The following is a 21,206-nucleotide window of genomic DNA, read 5'->3' on the forward strand; positions in this document are numbered from 1 at the left end:
GGGAGAAATCATATTACCTTACTGAATCTCTTTAACTATGAAATAAAAATAATATTAGGTAAAAAATTATTCCTTCCATATCTATGTATCTGTAATTCAGACTCTTATTAATGCTTTTGTGTTGCCATTCATATTTTCTATGAGATGAGTTTTCCTGGTTCTGATTCCACAGAGTAGTCTTGTCATCTGCTCCAGGTTGGAGCACAACCATCATCACAGAAGGAAGAGTCTTCTGGTTCCTTTCTATAGCACACACACACATATACCACACACACACACACACACACACACACACAAACATGCAAACACACACTCACATACAAACACAATACACTCATACACAAACACACATTCCTACACATACATACAAACACACACTCACATACAAACACAATACACTCATACACAAACACACATTCATACACATACATACAAACACACACTCACATACAAACATACATATAATTGACATACACTCACATATGAACACACATTCATACACACACACGCTTATATACAAACACACACGCTTATATACAAACACACACACAATGCACACAATGCATGCACACACATACCTCTACACACACAATTCATACAATACACACACACACACACACACACACACACACACACTGCTGTAATACAATGGCACTAAAGGTAAATTTCTTGAGAATGCATGGGATGCACAGCCTTCTCGTCATCTCGGAGAATGATTCTGTACAAACTACTCTGCATTTCTTGCTTTGCCTCTTAGGAGACAGCGTTGGAGAAACAAACTAGACCATCAGAGATAAATGGGGTCAAACTTTCATTTTCCAAGCTAGTCACCACAACAAATGCATACTCTTGCCCTGGGCTTTGAAGAGCTCCCTTCACTTCCTCTGTTACTGGCTAAGAGCAGGTTTGGGTATGACACACCTTCTCTCTCGCTCACAGCTGTGGACGTATAGGGTACAAAGAGAGAAAGTAAGACTCACGAAGCCATGACTCATTTTTGCATCCTTCAGGTTTTGATCAAATGCCAAGAGATGGCAAGAGATAAATGAGTCTTGGGGCATATGGAAACCAGTAACATTATGGGTGATAATTCAAGTTTCATTATTAATTTGCTTCTTCTCAAAACTATAAATAAATTTTAGTATAGCAAGTAAAGGATGCAGTCCTGAGAATTCCTGGGAATAAGTAGACATTTCTTTCCCATCAGTGTTTGTTGCAGACACTAGTGATTTACTGACACACGTGTCATGTTGGCAGAAAGGAAACAACTATTCACCACAAAACCTTGAGTCTCAGGTCACCATGGCAAAGGGATACTATTTACCTAAGAAAATATAAAAGGAGGGTTCTCTTTTAAGATATGCTTAATTTTCTTCCCTTCAACAACAGAAAGAAGAAAACATTGCATAAATAAAATGTACTAAATTTCCCTGGGACATAGCTAGAATACCAACCCAAGCATGACCTTCTCCTGCTTCAACCTCTCAAGCACCCACCAGGGTTAGAGGTGCACCCGACTCTGGCCCCATTTCGTGATACCAGAGATCAATCAAACCCAAGGCTTTGTGCATGCTGGGCAGGAACTTTACCCACTGAACTACATCAGCTTCCCCCTTTTTAAACAGATCAAACCATTGTTCAAAGATAAAAGAGTGGCCCAAGGTAACACATCCAATAACAGCCATTCACAAGTCAACCAATCTCCTTCGTCTCACCAAGGAACCATTTCTAGCACCCATCATGCCCCTGACAGTGATGCTCTTATAACCTTATAATTTCTATTCCTCTGGACCATGATGGACAAAATTGAAGATAAAAAAGCAGTAGTCCTTTATTTACATAGCGTTCGAGATATATTATCTACTTAATGAGGTCTATGAAATCAATACGTAAAAATGAATTACCTTGAACAAAAAATATGACTTAACAACATGTGAACGAAACCCAAACAAAATTTGCAAGAATAGCACCAAATGGTAAAGTAATCTCTTTGTGGTTCTTGGGTAAATTTTGCCTCCACAAAAAAACGAACTATGGGTACTAAGACTATTTAATTATATCCTCCTCTCTGACACCAGAGTGACAGGTATGCTCTTACAAAGCCTGTATTTGTTTCTGAAATCAGAAGATATAATGTGGAAATTCCTTTTGTATTGCCTCCTGGGTAGTCAGTCAGCTGTGGCAGATGGAGATCTTTTTGTTATTGAAATATAATTGAAGTTATAGTTCAACCCCATTGAAACATAACTCATAAAACATAACTCACATACAATATAACTGAGTCACTCGAAGTGTATAATTTAGTGGCTTGCCATTTTGTCAACACATTTTAGAATATCTCCCAACTCTAAGAAACCTCAGATCCTCTTATCCCAGGTACCAAATCCGTCTGGCCTGTTCGCCAACCTCTGGCCACCACTCATCTGCCTTGTCTCTGTAGACCAGGATTTTTCACACAATATTTAGTTCTTTGTGTCTAACATTGCTGTAGTAACAGCACTGAGAGCTGTGATTTTAGGATTCATCCAGGCTGGCTGCTGAGATGAGTCAGTGGGCAAAGCATCTGCCACAAGTCTGACCCCCTGAGCCCCAGGACACACACCTGACCCCCTGAGCCCCAGGACACACACGGTAGAAGGAGAGAACTGCCTCCTATGAGTTGTCCTCTGACCTCCCCTTGAATGCTTGGTACACATGTATACACACACATACACACACTTACACTCCACCTAAATAAAATGCAGTGTTTAAAAGGATTCATCTATGCTATTACATATATCAGTACCTAATTCTCTTGTATAGAAAATTATAACAGAATATATATTTATATTATTATATTCATACATTTATTAGTTTATGCATATTTGAGTTGATTTGGGCTCTTATCAGTCATGCTAATATAAATATTCATGAATATGGTTTTGTATCTATAAATGTAGCTGCTGGCTCATTAACAAATAGAATTCATGTGTAAATAAGGGAGTTTGTACAAAATTTGTTACAAAGTAAGAGGGCTGGGGTACAGTAATTGAAAGAGTATCAGTCTATTAGATACCACTGCCAGGCCTAAGGGAGGGACATGACCATCTTTCTTGAACCAGCAAGCCCAGAGACAATGCTTATCATTTTCCTGTAATAGACAACCTTGCTGGAGAGAGCAGTCTCTATTCTAGAAAGGTATATTTGACCCCCTTGTACATGAGCATACCACTTCCTTTTCATACATGTCTTCTTGCATACATTGAATCTATGTTTAATGTTTAGAGGAACTATAAAACACAACACACAACACACACACACACACACACACACACACACTGCACACATTCCTGTTAGACTTCCTCACACAGTTCTCCAAGAGATTTGAATGATCTGGGTAATATTAGAATCTTACTATCTAAAGTTAATCACTACAACAAATAGATTGTGTCTGAAGTCACAGTTATGAAGCAGTAGAGATATGATTTATGAGCTAAACTTCATACTATACTAAACTGCCATTCGGATTCCAAGTAGACTCAGTGCTTTCATTTCCTATAGAAAATCTAGAAATTGGCCATATTTTTATCCTGAAATTGTAATGAGATATATAGTGTATATATCTTTGCTTTCAAATGTAATCTGGCCATATGTTTGACTTCGTTGCATTTGATAGTTGCGTATCATATACTTGGCGTAGAGTTACTGCTTGTCTGTCACTATGAGAGGTATCACACAATGGACTGATGTATGACACAGTTTCCAGGAACTCACTGTGGTGCTCAGTGGGGACTTTCTACGCCACAGTGTTGAGCTACACCTCCCCTGTTCTCATCGCCTGTCGTCTTGAAGATGAATCTGCAAATGTGTTACTGAGGTAGCTAGTTCTGGCAAGATTGTGGTATAGTGGACCTGAGGATGCCAGACCAGATTCTCACTGAACTGTCCCACCAAAAAGTACCTGTTGGTGACAAGCATTCTCTTTATATCTCTATTTTCAGAGAAAAAGCTCAAAAACCTTGTGAGATTATTTTCCAGGTCGTATGAGTCCATCAAGGCTGCTGCTGCTTAAAGCTTGACAACAGAACTGCAAAGTCAGGGACTTTCCCTCATGTCGCACCAGTGTCTTAACTGTCAAACGCCAGAGCACACCTTACACCTAAGCTCTTGAGCTGAACCATCTCACTTTTTAAAATAAAATCTTTATGGATAAATAATATTAATAGAATACAATGTATGCATTTATGCAAGTTGATGGTTTTTAGTATACCATAGTCGTAAGAGTATGAAGTTAGCACCTGGCACCATCATGAGAGCCAGGAATCTGAAGCCACACAGGTTGTGAGCCTCGGGGAAGAACTGCTGCTTCTTTCTTGCTAAGTGGACATGGTATCAAACGGGCCTCTGAATTCGTCTCTTTATGCCCATAGGCCAGTGTGTCCCTCAGCTCTTATCACAGAAGTCGCTTCTTGCAATAGATAAAAGTCAACACAGGAACCACAAGTTGTCATTAGAGAATGTTCACCCTTAAATCTTACAACACATTTTTAAAATTTCATACATGTATAAAATGTGATCCTGTCTCCTATGCCATTATCCTCTTATCTCTTTCCCGTTCCCAATGAGCCTCTTCTTATGCTACTCAGTCCACATTCTATTTTTGGTTTTGTTTTGCTTTGGTTTCGGTAAGTTCTGTGTGGTAGCCAAGCCACTGTGTGTTCATAATTGTGGTGGCCATGACATATCCAGAAGACAGTGCTTTCCCAAACACTCCTCCTCTCCTCTCAGTCATACAGTCTTTGCACACTCTCTTTGACAATGTTTCATTCCTTAAGCCTTGGACAGGATGGCAGACATGTCACATTTAGACTTGAGCACTTAACAGTCACTCCTTCTCACCCCTTGGCTGCTTAAGAGCCTCTGTATTTACCTCAGCCCACTGTAAAAAGAAGCTTCTCTGGCAGTGGCTGAGTGCAGTATTAGTTTATGGCCATAAACATTAATATGTGGGAGGCACTTTGATGGCATCTCTACTTAATTAACATCAGAAGGAGATTCCCTTAAGTGTTCTGACCACCCTATCCTTGAGACCTTGGTTACAGACAGACAGATTTGACAATTGTAAACTCTTCACAGGGAGTTCAGCTCTCTCTCCTTCGGTTCAGCCATGCTAAACTCAGAGGCCTGGTGTTGGAATGTTCTGTTTTCTTAGAGTCTGTATTTGTCCATGGAGCAGCCATTAATCACAACACCAAATTAATAACCAAAGCTGTTTATATGTCTTCGGCAAATTAGCTTTGAAAAACACACCATAGAAATCATATTCCAAAGCAACAATCCTGAGTCCACATTCCCAGCTATATCCTATGTCTAACTCTCTCATACAGAACCAATATCCTGTCTTTAAACTACCAGGACCAGGAAACGAACAACTAGAGACCACCAGTCCTAAGACCAACCCTTCCAAAGGTAGTCAGGACTGATCTATCGACCCTGATCTACTACTATACAGATTCCTCAGAAAATGCCATGAAGATCCCTGGTCTATGTTTTCTTGTTGTATCTAATTCTACCTGATGACTGGCTTAGGTGTCATATGGTCCTTGTGGTGAATTATGTCTCCCATTACAGGAAAACTGAGTGCCAATAACTTTTTATTTTTGATGGCATCGGTCCCTTTATGTTGACACTAACCAGCCATCTTTATAGACTGAGACTTAGATGCAACTGAGATTTGACTTTATAAGATGAAGAATATTTGATGACCCACATAGGACTTTTGGTAGATGATAAGTATTTGCTTTGCCAAACAACTGAAACTTTGGGGGGTGGGTATACATTGTTATTGTAACTTAGTTGAACCTCACTTTTGGGCATTTTTGTTTGTTGTTGTTTTGTCTGTTTGTTTAGTGGTTAGAGGAGGGAAGGCATGGAAATCATGCAGTGTCCACGATACAGAATAGTACTCAAAAGTTAGTAATTACTGGGCAGTTGCCTTGTGAGGATGAGCTTTGTCCCTTGAACCTATGTAAGAATGCCAATTGCAGGGACACACACTTGTAGGTTGTGCTAGCAGTGGGGTAGAGACTCCTTGTTACTCCCTGCTTAGAAAGACTAGCCTACTTGGTGACCTGCAGGCCCATAAGACTCTGTCTCAAAGAAAGAGGACAGTGATCCTAAGGATGACACCTGAGGCTGTCTCCCAGCATTTACACCCTCACACATATACATACACATGTCCATATAAAATAGGAATTATTATGATGATTGAGATCTAACAGCATCTAAAAACAACCTTTGTAAATAAAGCAAATGCAAGCTTCCCATTTACTATCCCATCAAGTAAAAAGAGTAAACAAATCTTTTTCCCCCACTGAGAATGAAGAATATGATCAAGATAATCTGGCTTAAAACAAAGTTTGTGACATACAGAAATGAACTTTGGCAGTGTGCTCAGAGCCACAGGGAGTTGTTGAACTCTGGAAAAGCTAGAGGAGAGGCTGAAAAGAGCCTCTTGTCAGGAAGGGCACTCTGCAGCAGTCAGACAGAAAATGTCCGTGAGTTAACAAGGGAGACCATAGCAAGAGACAAGCACAAATGCTTTAAATTACAGTTAGTGATTTGGTATGTATTTTCCCCCATAGGACAATCTATGCAGCCAGGAGTTAGCAGAATGTATTCAGTAAGAAGTTAATAATGCACAACAGGCCACTTAGTTTGTGTAACTCTTCACAACTTAAACCCCCAGCATTCACAAACATCCCAACAAGAGCTGTGTGAAACACTCAAGGAAGCCTTGGGCCAGTGACGGAGAAAAGTAGCAACCTGAACGCATAACCACAGTTCTGTTTTGCACAAGTGTCTGTAACTGTGTCTGAGATCTGTGGCCCTCCATGTTGAATCCGACCAACAGCAAGCGGGGGAACGAGATTCAAGAAAGAATCATGAAGTGTGCAACCCCCTGGGGCTGATTCTTTCTCAGGGTGGTGCCTATGAGGAGAAAGGGAAACACTTCTTCAAGCCAGAGAAGCCCAAGGCTCTCTTTTCCTTATGCTTCCTTGAGGAGTAAACATGGTCTTGCCAATCATATGTTTATTCTTAGAGGTGAGCCCCAGTTCGCAGACCCTCCTCATTATCAAATATTATATTTACCATTAGTTTTCTGATTATAATTGGACTTCCTTCCCCATTTGCTTTTCCTATGTGAATGGGAAGAACTAAGCAAAACAATCTTTCAAAACTCTAGGCCATAAGACCTTGCATTATTAACTTAATATGTTGACTCTTCACAAAATTAGCTGATTATGAACATGATTTTTAAGAGAAAACATCACGAATCTATGTCAAAACTATGAGGATGTCGATAACCCCCGGGGGGTGCTTTGCACAGGGATGACCACATCTCAGAAACACCACTGTGTTTTTCTGCTCAAACCACATGACAAGGCTGGATGATGACAACAGTGTTAAGCGTTCAGTGCATTCCAAAACGCAGTTATTCACCATTAAGTAACTCTTATGAATCACATAATCCACACATCGTACATAAGAAAAGAGAGAAACACAATCATTAAGTGACTTTACTGATGCCTGATGTGACAGAAACATGATTTAAACCCACACAACGAGGCATCAGTAACAGCTTTCATGACTGCTGTGCTAACCTGTTTCCACCTTGTCTCTCAAGGAAGGTAAAAATTCCAGAATTTTCCACAAACTCTGTGTGTGTGTGTGTGTGTGTGTGTGTGTGTGTGTGTGTGTGTGTGTAGTTCAGAAGCATTAACAGATCTCAAATGCCAAGTACCAGAGTATTTTATATAACCAGTAAATAAATAAACAAACAAATAAAAGATGCCTATGTTTCAGTTTGTGACATCTCTCTCCTGTGTGGCTGAATATGCTGCCTGGGGCTTATGGACTAAACTATGGCTATGCTGGGCCCTCACAGACATTCTGCAGCTTGTACATCCTCAGATTTGCTTCTTCTGGTTCTAAGAATAGACTGACACAGAAGCCAAAACTGAATGGGCCTAGGAAAGAGTCAGACACAAAGTTTACTCTTGGCTGGTGTTGAAGCAAGGAGAAAATGGATGAACTCCACATGGCTTAGGAGAGAGGCTATAGCTAAAACCATAGAAAGTCACAGAATACAGATGTGCTTTGCGTTGTCTGGATTTCTCTGGGTCTAGCAAGAATGTGAGAATGTTCTGTATTGCTAACTAATGCATTACAATTACTCACAAACACAGCAAGAACAGCATCATTTCACAAAAAGGAGAACTGGCCAGCCATGGAATGTATGTCTATATATCTATGCCTATGAAAAAGGTAGGGTGGCCCTGGGGACAGTACTGGACAGTACTTCAAGGTATTTTCTGTGCCCTTTGTATACTTCTATGTATATGACTAGGAGTGTCCAGTGTATCATTATAGTGTCATTAAACTGGTGGTTTTCCATTCTTTCTGTGTACATTTATGATATACAAAACATTTCCATAAAGTATAAGGCAGCCGTATTCCCAGTATCAGCACAAAACAAAGAAGACATCTTGCTAGTGCATTAAAGACATATTAGCAAGATACTCAATGCACATGACTGCTTCAGGGAGAGAAAACAGCTTATTTAAAAAAAGAAAGGAAGGAAGGAAGAAAGAAAGACAGACAGACAGGAAGAAAGAGAAAGAAAGAAAGAAAGAAAGAAAGGAAGAAAGAAAGAAAGAAAGAAAGAAAGAAAGAAAGAAAGAAAGAAAGACAGACAGACAGGAAGAAAGAGAAAGAAAGAAAGAAAGAAAGAAAGAAAGAAAGAAAGAAAGAAAAAGAGAGAGAGAGAGAAAGAAAGGAAGGAAGGAAGAAGGGAAGATCCCCTGAAACCTTCTATAATCTGAACTGAGCCTGAGTGTTGAATAACCTCAACCATGACTACCATCTCAGAACTACATTTCTGGCATGTCAGCCCTGGTTCTTAGCAGTACTCAAGAAGGCATGCTCAAACAAGCAATGACCAGTAATGGCGATGACCCACTTCTTTCTATGTGTGCTGAGAAGTAAAATAATCAACTTTACTATTAAACCAGCTCCACATTATTTTTAATTGTTTGCCACCTGTGTATTTTTTTTCTCTTCCCTATCCTACCCATTTATCTGCTGTCTAACTAGAAGACATGTAAGACCACTTCCCAGGAATCAGACAGGCATGGCTTGCAAATGATTACCCAACTAGATACTTAAGCCAGATGTGGTAGCTCACACCTGTACTCCCAGCACTCAGGGGCTCACACCTGTAATCCCAGCACTCAGAGACTCACACCTGTACTCCCAGCACTCAGGAGCTCACACCTGTAATCCCAGCACTCAGAGATTCACACCTGTACTCCCAGCACTCAGGAGCTCACACCTGTACTCCCAGCACTCAGGGGCTCACACCTGTAATCCCAGCACTCAGAGACTCACACGTGTAATCCCAGCACCAATGGGCTCACACCTGTAATCCTAGCACTCAGGGGCTCACACCTGTACTCCCAGGACCCAGGGGCTCACACCTGTACTCCCAGCACTCATGGGCTCACACCTGTACTCCCAGGACCCAGGGGCTCACACCTGTACTCCCAGCACTCATGGGCTCACACCTGTACTCCCAGCACTCATGGGCTCACACCTGTACTCCCAGCACTCAGGGGCTCACACCTGTACTCCCAGCACTCATGGGCTCACACCTGTAATCCCAGCACTCAGGGGCTCACACCTGTACTCCCAGCACTCATGGGCTCACACCTGTACTCCCAGCACTCAGGGGCACAGACTAAGAGGGTCTAGAGTTTGAGACCAGCCTAGCTGACATAGTGAGACTCTGTAAAAATAAAATCTAGAGTTTACTAATTTATCTATAACTGATGATATATACAATAATATAGATAGGATAATATACAATCTCAAACAGCTCCTGCATGTTTGCGAAACAATCCACTAAGAGTCTACTAAACAGAAGATCCATACCTAGCTGAGCTTAAATGTTGATTGACTTACTGACATTTCTGTTTTCCTCCAAAATAAAAGTCTCAATCTCCCTCCCCAAGGCTTGCACCTCTGAATCCTCACCATTCACTCCCTGCATCTCTTCCTTGAGATGTCCATGTCCTCCTAATTTTCAAAATGTTGAGCTAATAATTCCTAAGTCGTCATGACTTGTTCTACCCTGTAAGCTAGTACTGTGGTTTTCTTGGCAGATAGACCCAGATTTCTTTCAGTCATCCATCTAAAATGTATAGGGCCCATAAGAACCTCTAAAATATGAAATATTGTATCTCAGCACCTCAGATTCAAAGATGTCAAGTCAAAGTTGTCTCCCTTATCCATTCCTCCCTTTGTACCCCCCTCCCGCATACACACTTCAAAATCACACCCTTACTTCCTACTGTGCTTTCTTGAAAATTGTCTACCTTTCTATGGGTATTCTCACACCTAATCATGGTACCTGCTAATGTTCCCTCAGGAGGGTCTACTAGATAAAATCAGCTTTTCCTGTTTTCCTCACTCATCCGATACTCTGGTCTGACATCTTTCCACCTGTGAGTGATTTACTCCTGCCAGCCTCAATGATTCCATTTGCTTCCTATGTCAGCTCCCCTTCCCCGTGCTGTGTCACACCCCTTCTGCTACTACGGAAATGCCATCTCTCTATCTAACCTCTCTCTGACTAGGAATGGCCTCATGTCCACCAGCCCCTCACAGAAGTTTCTAATGAGCTGGGCTCCAGTCTGAGCCTCCACTACTCTGCTCAGAAGCCTAAATTATCCTCATCTCCGTTTCTTCACTCCCCTCCATATTCACCCAATTTTCCTAATTAGACTCCATTTCTTCCTACTAGTCCAAACCCAGTGAACCCCTCTTCTCTCTCTCTCTCTCTCTCTCTTTCTCTCTCTCTCCCTCTCCCTCTCCCTCTCCCTCTCCCTCTCCCTCTCCCTCCCCCTCTCCCTCTCCCTCTCCCTCTCCCTCTCCCTTTCTCTCTTTTGGAAGCCAGTTTGAGCTAAATTCTTAGCACTTCACATAGCACGAGGATTCTGAGCCTCCAATGTGTCAAATTCTATATAACAAAATCTTATTAAACATCTGTTATGCCTTAAGTCAGGAACGAGCTGTGTAATAGAAAATAGATAGGAACCTTCCTCTGAAGGAAGACTTGTCTATTAGATAAGAGATACACGGGTTGGGGATTTAGTTCAGTGGTAGAACTCATGCCTAGCAAGCACAAGGCCCTGGGTTCGGTCCTCAGCTCCGGGAGAGAGAGAGAGAGAGAGAGAGAGAGAGAGAGAGAGAGAGAGAGAGAGAGAGAGAGAGAGAGATAGGCATCTCACTCTACTAATAGGAGGCCCCACGAGGCAGATATAAGCATAGTTCTATGAATGTGGTAAAAGAAAACAGTCATTTCAATTAGAAACTCAAAGAAACCTTACAAAAGATATCATTTGATGAAAACATTTAGAGGTAGGTTAAAAAAACTCCAGGAGGAAGGACATTTGGAAGAGAATTTGAGACAAAGGGCATTTATCGAGATAAGTAAAGCCAGAGACAAAACCAAGAGGATTGGTGAGTGTCTGAGAATCATTAGGCAATGCTGTAAATCAAGAAGAGTTGATAAGAGATGAGGCAAGGAGTGAGAAGAGGACATCAGCCAAGCAAGGAGGATTTGGGAAATCATGCTATAAACTTCACACTCTAAACTAGAGTGACTAAAGTGTTTTAGTGAAAAATGTTAAATGATTCACTTTTGCTCTAAATAAAATATTTTCTCTATTGTGTAGAAAACATGCTTCAGAGACTCAAGTCAGGAGAAAGAAGGCAATGGTAAACAATGTTCCAAGCCAGAAAGAGAAGGGCAGACCTCTGGTCGGGGGAAGAACTCCAAAAACATTTAAAAAAATCACTAAAGCCCAAACCAGTGAGCCTTCCTGAGGGTCAGACAAACAATTCTGCATGGTCCTTCTATCTCTGGTCTGGGCAGCTAGATAGGGGTGCTAGCAGTGGTGATCTATACCACGGTGGAACCTTGACTGCATATGTAATCTTGACTTCCACATATCCCACAGAGACCTCAAATTGGACAAAAATGAAAACTTTCTTCTTGCTATGCTCTGCTCATAGCCTCCTGTGTTCACCAACAGTCTGTTAACAATATTAGTGATGCAGAGATAAAGACTTTGAGGGACAAGGATAGAAGACTCTTGGGATATACCAGTAGCTAACAGACAGAGAAAATGGGAAGATTCATAAAAGCTGGAAATGAATGGCTGAAGAAGTATGAGAGTGCCAGCATGGTGCTCAGTGGGTAGCGGTGTTTGCATCCAAGCTGAGTTCGATCCCTGGAACCCACATGGTGGAAGATGGCAGGAGAGTGGTACCTCCTCAGGGAAGAGTACTCGAATTGATTGCCTGGTGCCAGATGGCCAACTCTAAAAACGCATATAGATAATATTATACAAGCTGGACAGATTATTTTTAGGAGTGTGTGTGTGTGTGAGTGTGTGTGTGTACATATATACATACATACATGCACTTAATGAAAAAGAGGCCATGAATTTGAAGAAGATCAGAGAGGGTTACATAGGAGGGAGAGGAAAGGGAAGGAAGAAATAAAAATTAAAGTTTAATCTCAAAAGCCGAACAAACAAAAGAAACGGACTCCTGAGAATTGCTCTCTGACTTCCACATGAACGCTGTGGCACATGCCCTTCCCCCTCCCACCAAACACACGTGCGTATTAAAGAATAATAAGGGGTTGGGGATTTAGCTCAGTGGTAGAGCACTTGCCTAGCAAGTGCAAGGCCCTGGGTTCGGTCCCCAGCTCCGAAAAAAAGAAAAGAAAAAAAAAGAATAATAAATGTCACAACATTTGTTAAGTAAGAAGGGTGCCAGGAGAGATTACAGTCAGCAATGTAAAGACGGAGAAAGACTGAGAAAGCCGCCCACCCACCACTCAGTGGTGTGAAATTCACCAATGACCTTTAGAAAGTGAGGCTGAACCCCGCGCTGTGATGGGCTGAATACCAAGTGAATCGCAATCATGACACATAACTTAGCCTAAGAGAGGATTTTGATTGGGTTGAGGCAAGGTCGACCCACGGGAAACCCAATTCAAACCGAAGGCCTAAAGAGTGTGGACGCACACAGTAAATCCACACAGTGGACTCTTAATGAAATCCAATTCCTAATCAAATAAAAACCAAGTCGCTACAAAGATACCAAGACCAGGGTGTCTCTCTTACAGAAAGACCAGAAGAAAAAGTCTCATGCATGCCTCTGGGAGAAGACCGACGGCATTTTCAACAGAAATATTAAAACGAGTATATGAATCTGTTCCTGGAAGCCAGAAGCACAAGGGACCATTTCCCCTCTTTCCGGGGTCCCCTGGAATCTGTGAAGACCTTCCCTTAGGGATCTCATATTTTTGCTTCTGATTTAGCTGAGAGCCACTTTTGCGAGGTGTCATTGCGCCACCACGTGGCCACTCTCAGAAGTAGCAATTTCCCCTAGTACAGTGGTTCTCATTTCTAACTCTCCGCGACCCCTCAATACAGTTCCTCTTGTTGTGGTGACCCCAACCATAAAATTATTTTCGTTGCTATTTCACAACTTTAATTTTGCTACTGTTATGAATTGTAATGTAAGTATCTGTGTTTTCCGATGGTCTTAGATGACCCCTGTGAATGGGTCATTCGATGCCCGAGACACACTTGTGCACCCACGAGTTAGAAGCTGGCTACTGTGTTTATTTACAGAATTCTGAGGCTGAGATTTTAGATACCTACCTGCAGTGAGAACAGAGAAGCCTTGCTTAGCTTTTCAAATTTTTATTTTACCCCTATGGATAATGTACGCACCCCTAAGTGACCGCCTATAACATAAAAACACATACAAAACCTAACAGTTTTATGTTTTTATTAGGTTTGTTCTTTGATGATTTCATGCACGTGTTTGATGCATTCCGAAATCTTTACTTCTGTAATGTCCCTCATCTCCCTTCAAATACTGTGAATCCTTGCCCCTTATAACAATTCCCCCACTTTTTGTGATTCGTTCATTTTCACCAGGGCCAACTATGCCACCTATGAAACACCCGGTGTTCTCACTGAAACCCATTGTAGCATCTACCTCTGTCTGAAGTTCAGTATGTTAACTGAATGCAGAAAGAGACAAAGCTTTGGTCTCAACTTAAAATCTTTAGCTAAAATCATTCTGTTGTGAGAGGGACATGATGTTTTGTTTTAATATGATTATGACAAAATAAGAAGTTTACACGTATGCAAGCTCAAATGCAATGGCAAAACAGCCAAACACCATAGAGTGTGCTGAGTGGTTGATGTGAGACCCCAGGCAGCACCACCAATCAAACCCCTCACATCCGAGCCCTCCATAGCACGGATAACCTCGGCTGTTTGACACACTGAGTGAAAATTAAAACTTTTTTATTTTTAGAAAATCAACATTTTAATTCCTTTACCATTTGCTTTTCTCCTTTGATTGTTTTGTTGTTTTCTTTTCTTTCTGAAAAATAAGAGATGTAATTAAAAGAAAATGTATGGATTTCTTGCGGTGGGAGAGAGATGAAATCACTGAAAATTACCACAAGACGCAACCTTGGTGTGTCTTAATGCTTTGATACTTTCAATTCTTTTAAATATTTTACTAAAATATCAAACAGGTATACGAAGGTATGTACACATGTACACATGTACCTATGTATGTACATATGTATGTTTGTATGTATGTATGCATGCATGCATGCTTGTGTGTATATCATTAGTTAAATGTTCTGGATGTCTTCAGAGCATGACAAAGCCACAGCACCTCTGACTCATTGCAGAGATGTGCATCTCGGCAGTTAATAGTTGCTGGAGGAGGGAATATCATTGACACATTGCCCATGCTCCAGTAAACAACCTCCCATTCATGCAGGGGCACGAACCCCTAATTTCAGTAGACAACATACAAAACTCACATGTTTGATGTGAAGGTCTCATCGGGAGGGGAGATAGGAGAGTGGGATGAGGGATGAAAATATCTAAAGTTCATATAATAGAGAGTGTTAAATAATGATCCTCCTTCACAGGCAATACTCAGGTAGTTAACTTCCACTCTGAAGCCTATGGCTGTCTCAGATTGTGTAGTTAGAATCCCTACTCCAATGCATTGTCCAAGTGTTTCATGGGATACAGCTTCTTCTTCTTCTTCTTTTTTTTTTTTTTTTTTTCCGGAGCTGGGGACCGAACCCAGGGCCTTGCGTTTGCTAGGCAAGCGCTCTACCACTGAGCTAAATCCCCAACCCCTGGGATACAGCTTAATTCTTTTAAAACTACATCCATGTTATCCCACCAGGGCTGAGTCAAATAGCACTTGGAAATCTTTTTACTTACCCCTCTCTTTTGAATACACCAGACATATGTGTCCATGTTTTTATAGGGGTCGGGGGAGCTGAAGATATTTTATGAAAAAGAGTACAAAGAGAAAATTATCTAATATCCAACCTCTGAAATACGAACAGATACGCTGAAAAATATTATTGTATTGTTTGGAAAGACAGTCTTGCAAACTCTATTATATCCATATCAAGGTTCTCATTGTCAGAGATAGAAACACAGAGGCCAGGGCCATAAGGGCAAACAGCCAGTTAGGCTTTCTGCTCCGAGATCACCAGTAGATATGATCCTGGAGGTTAAAGGAATATCCATTCTCCTGATGTTTACAAAGGGGAAAATGTTGGGGCAGCAGGAGAGCAATACTGTTACTGTGTGGGTTCCGGTTACCAGTACTCCAGGCTTCCATCCACAGTAGAGGAGATACGTAGAGAGGAACACACGATACAGCACAGCCTGCCTGTTGCCTACGCCCTACTGAGCTCTCTGCAAAATACTCAGATCCAAACTGTGTGTGGCCCACACAATTAGGACACTGAGTACGGAGAGAATATCTCCAATTCTGCTTCTAAAGCAACCGCCCCTTCCCCTGGAATATCAGGGAGGAGTCTAAATCTGACAGACCACCCACTGATTTCACATTAGCAATAACATCACTTCAGAGGCTGGGGTAGACTTGTAGACAAATGGATTAACTGGAGAAAATGGTGGAGACCCCAGAGATTATGGCCAGTGAAAGCCGTATGAACAGATTCTGAGCAAGTCAGAGCAGGGTACCAGTTACCCTTCAACTTGCTTTGCAGCCAGGCGAACAGCAGCCAGAAAAACACAAACATGCTTCCAGACAGTATGGAACCCAAAGTCCCTCACTCAAACTTGCTTATCAAGAAGTATCAATGTTATATAAAGTAGAAACATAGAAGCAGAAAGAAGTCCTCAGAGAACATTAATCTAGCTTTATTTCCTAGAGAGACATGGCGTTGTTTAAAGTGACAGATTAAACGATCAGGTATAACTCACTTACACCAGGTTGAAAATGTCATTCTCCCCACCTGCCCCCAATCAACAGATGAGTCTCCTGGAAAAATATCAAGAAGGTCCTAGAGAAAAAAGATCTGACTTCTTCAGAGGGTCCAGGATGAGGTGGCAAATTTCAGACGTTCATATCTTTCACGCCTTAAAACTGTGCCTTCAATAACAAATCCTCAGAATGGTGGAACAGAAGACAAAAAAATAAATAAATAAAAGAGTCAAGGTAGCTTAATGCAGGAGCCTGAGCAAGATAGATAACCCCTAAGTAACTGGACAGCTGAGAGAACCGAATCTCGCTTGGACAGTGGACACATCTGAGAATTAACTCAACACCACAGAATCTTTAACACGCTCAGGATCATTGCCTGGAGCCCCTGGAGGTGCCAGGGTCTCTGAATTAAGGGTGAGGGGACTATCTAAAATAAGGGCTGAGTGAACAGCTTCAGGGGAAGTTTGGAATCCCTGAACTCTGTCTTCCTCACAATTCACTCCCCTCCCTGACATGTAATGTGTTCTCTGAAGAGGATAGCACAAATCTCTCTGGATCCCAAAGCACGACTACCGGCGCTGCGAGCTGATGGAGCAATGAGGAAGGATGGTACTTCATGAATGCTGAAGATGTCAGAATCTTGCTGTCACTCCCAGGCAGGAAGCGGGAGTCTAACTAAGCAGGCTGACCTGAAGCACTGAGATGTCAGAAATAGGTTTAGAGATGGTTTATCTAAGACTGTTGACTCAACTGAGCCAGCCTCTTTTGTTATACTGTGTTTGTTTGTTTGTTCGTTTTTGAGATAGGATATTGCTTTGAGCCTAGGCTGACCTGGAGTTCATTATGCAGTCCAAACCGCCCTCAAACTTCTTGTGAGCCTCCTGCTTCAGCTAGGATTACAGTCATGAGTCACTGTGCACAGCTCCGAGCCAGCCTTTTAACTTGAGTGCAGACTACATTGTTGAGCCAGTTATAGCCCTTACTGTCATCGGCTCATTCTAATTTTGTGCTGAGTGATGTTTCTAGGGTCTCCTCCATCCCTTCAGCTTAGACTAGCTGAGGAAGTTCCTTCAGACCAAAAGCTCTCTCTTTGCCTAACTCCTAAAAGCTACAGAGAGATGATACTAAGAGGAAATTGAGGACACAGAGCAGGTACTCATTCAGTCTCATTGGCCAGCTACTCAGAGCCTGGCCCGAAAGGGAGTCTCGCCAGGTACCCCAACTATGGGAACTCCTGTTTCTCAGCTTCTGTCTCTCTTGCCCACTGAATTCTCTCAGGGAATTCGTAAACTCTTAGGAAAATGAGTTCTTGACTGTAGCCTAGAGACAAGTTAGGCTTGACATCTGTGAAGATCTTGTGACTGGGACAATGACACGCTTTGCACATACTACAGTATCCATGCGCATCACTCGGATTCCAAAAGCAAAGACACAAACTGCTTTAGAAATTTACACACACAGCATGAGTGATAAAAACAAAGATGTTAAAAACAACCAGGATATCCCCATCACTGTGGTACATGGAGCTGTAAACAGCACTGAGGACAGGGACACACTAGGCAAGAGAAAGGTAGAGAGGTCACCTTCCTGGGCCTGTCTGAATCTGCATATCATCAGAAAAACAGAGGTCTCCGTGCTGAATGAACCTAGCTCTGCCCTCTAAGGGCTCACCAGGTACCCATCCCGCTTCCTGAAGAGAATGGGAATTTTTTTGTAAGTACACAGGAAACATCCCTTGAAAACCCCCAGCAGAATTAGGTGATGACAGTGGCAAAGGCATCAAGATCTGGGCTCAGTCTGAAAACCCTATAGCTGTCACCATAAGGTATTTCAGAATGCTCGAGTGTGCTGCCCTTAATCATAAAATCAGTATTGTGATGGACATACATTTATTCAACCAGTGATCTTCATGGAGCAAGCATCTATTCCGTGCCAGATCATTGACTGGCATTTGGGAAGCAATGATTAAATCTTTTTAAAGTTCTTGCCTCTGTGGACTTTATAATCCAAAAGGGATGAGAGAAAGAAACAAAACATATAGACACATACGCAGTAAATCTATACAAAAGATAAACTCTATGAAGAAAAAGGGCCTGGGCTGTTGGGAGTATGGTGACTGCTGCTTTCAATTTTAGACCATGCCATTGTCATAAGCTTCACTGAGAAGAAATGGTTGAGCAAGGCTTGATGGGCTGGAGAAGGACAGGACACCAGGTGACACGACACTCCTCTCACTAGGCACCAGCTGTGACTGAGTTTAACGGCAACTCTGACTTTAAGCTCTGTTCTCAGACACGAGGACGGTGAATGCCGTGGGTCACAGTGTAGACACAGGCATCGACTCGGTGGGCGTATGTTGGCTTTTGACCATGCCTTGCTGAGCAAGCCTGTCCCAGAGAGCATTTAAATGAGACACAATGCCCATGTGAGCAGAATACAAAAAGACAGAGCAGCACCTCTCCCTAGATTTTTTTTTTTTTCAAATCAAGTCTTTATCCTGGACAACCTGTCCTAGAATGTGTTCTTTAGCATGGTAGGCCTAAAGCATGTCACAAAACGAAAGGGAAGCTGGTGTTCGCCATTGCATGTTAGAGGACTTAGCCTGCAGTATCCCACACACGGTGCTAGCATGTGCAACACTCAACAGTACATAGGTGTTTTAAGTGACTAGCAGAGGAAAAATAATGTAAAAAAGTAAATAAATAAAACTGTAGGCATCCTTGTTCCAGTTAACTGTAACCTCATGGTTACAGGTCACAAGACCATTTGCTACCTGACATCATGGGGTGTAGGGAGCCTGAATCAGTGAGGAGACAGGCCACCACTCTATTAAAGATCCCTCCCGATTCTAACCAAAACACGAGCTAACATCTAAGATCAAAGAAAATGCAAATGGGAAATGGCCTCACGCAAAGAAGTGTTGGAAGAAAGACAGGGAGACCCTGGGACCCATAAAAACAAAACTGAGGTGTTTTACCCTGTGCCTTAGTGTCACAGGGTAGCAGGCAGAAACTGAAACCAACAAGTCTTTATGCTAATGCATTCTTCTGGGGCCCAAAGGTCCTGTAAGAATCTCAATCATTTCAAATAAGAGGTCTCTCACCATGAATCTGGGACAAAACGAGTCTGCCTGGCTGTTTGAAGCATCAGGCAGGTCGAGGGTCTCACATCGCAAAATAAATACCGAAAAGACAGGGAAGAAGAAACCCAACAGCCTGGCACCTCCACACACCAATCCTGGAGTCTGTGAAGCCTCTACTTTCTGCTTGACTGACAGCAAAGACGCAGCCAGCTCCAATACATCGAAAAATGGGGGAAGTGACACCAGGTGACATTCTCCACTCAAGAAATGAGTAATAGTGTCAAAGGGGGGCGCAGTCTGCTACCCCTGCAGACTTTAGCATGACACTTCCCCCATAGAGACAGTGAGCCAGCAACAAGTAACAAATGCCACCCGAAACCAAATCTGTTACAGTCTGGTCCCCACTCAACCGAAACTTGGGAGGGAGGAGGCCAGTCAAGAACGCAAAAGTCACACGGCATCTGAGCCCTCTAGTACTCCACACCAGCACCACATCAAGTAACCCCAGGTGCCAACCTCTAAGATAACCTTTGCAAAATGCTTAACCTCGTTTAAATGAACGCCCGTGGTAGCCACAACCACTTTAATTAACAGGAAAGCACTAGAAACCAAAGGGAATGGGGTAGAGGAGATGAACACTACGGACATAGGAACGCAGACGGACTCTGCTCTCTCCTAATGAACTCGTGAATAGTGGGAACTATGGAGCAGATATGTCACTCAAGGAAGCGTGTCTTACCTGAGAAGAGCCCAACAAGGAACAGTCATGGCCGCCGTTACTGCAGTATTTCCATTGCTGCTCTTGATTGATCTGGTCACATGTGTTTTCAGTATGGACACCTCACCCAAACAGAGGGCCCTGTGGGCTGTAGAGTAGGAGTCACTATTTACAATTCTTGCCAGATCAGAGATGTTTTAGCCCAGACTGTATCATAATATGGGGTAATGGGGCATCCTCATTGGATGCCTTCCTTCCTTTACCACCATAGCCTCTTCCCAGCTCCCAAATCCCTTTATTGTACAAAGAAAGAGACATGAATGTCAGCAGGAGAGACAGAGATTCTATTTTCATATTTTATTACCAGGAGTACTTATGTATTAATCAACATATTAAGTAACCTTCTGGAGTAGGTAAGATGGGTAACAAGTCATTTAAAAACTTTTTTTCATAATATTTGTGGAGCATGTGAGAAGAAACAGAATCCAAGAATGGACTTTAAGAAGTCTTTTCTTAAAAGTGGTGGTGATGGTGCCTTTAACCCCAGCACTCAGGAAGCAGAGACAGGCAGATCTCTTTGAATTTGAGGCCAGCGTGGTCTACAGAGTGAGTTCCATGACTGTAGGACTGTTAGGGTTACACAGAGAAACCTGTCTGGAAAAACAAACAAATGAAAAACCTAGACAAAGAAGGAGAAAGAGAAGGATGAAGATGATGAGGATGAGGGGGCAGAGGAGAAGGAGGAGTAGGAGGAGAGGAAGAGGAAAAGGAAAAGGAAGAGGAAGAAGATGACCCTCCCCCAGTATACATTATCCCCAGGTGTTATATGTCAATCTATAGATTATGTACCATTTTCTCACAGGATACTTTCTCCCACAAGTACCCAGCTGCACAGGACAGGTAGAAGAAAGGTAACAGGTCCATGCTACAGAACACAGAAAGAAAACACTCACATCCTTAGGTGAGACAGAGATCACAGAGGAACTGTAACAGGGGTCA

At 42.3% G+C, this 21,206-nt stretch overlaps 1 protein-coding gene across 25 annotated transcripts in view; it reads right to left on the reverse strand.

Annotated features, from left to right (window-relative positions):
* Nucleotides 1-21,206, reverse strand: part of LOC103692000 (uncharacterized) — a 443,265-nt gene that overhangs the window by 395,698 nt on the left and 26,361 nt on the right. For 24 of the 25 annotated variants that reach the window (XR_015636080.1, XR_015636077.1, XR_015636084.1 and 21 more), the window contains exon 2: nt 20,229-20,355. The gene's annotated coding sequence lies outside the window, so the exon portion shown is untranslated. Of the gene's footprint in view, nt 1-14,473; nt 14,518-20,228; nt 20,356-21,206 lie in introns of those variants that run through there. The other variant, XR_015636085.1, reaches the window with a different exon arrangement.

Source organism: Rattus norvegicus, chromosome 13 (assembly GCF_021556685.1).
Source record: "Rattus norvegicus strain SHRSP/BbbUtx chromosome 13, alternate assembly SHRSP_T2T, whole genome shotgun sequence".
NCBI lineage: Eukaryota > Metazoa > Chordata > Mammalia > Rodentia > Muridae > Rattus > Rattus norvegicus.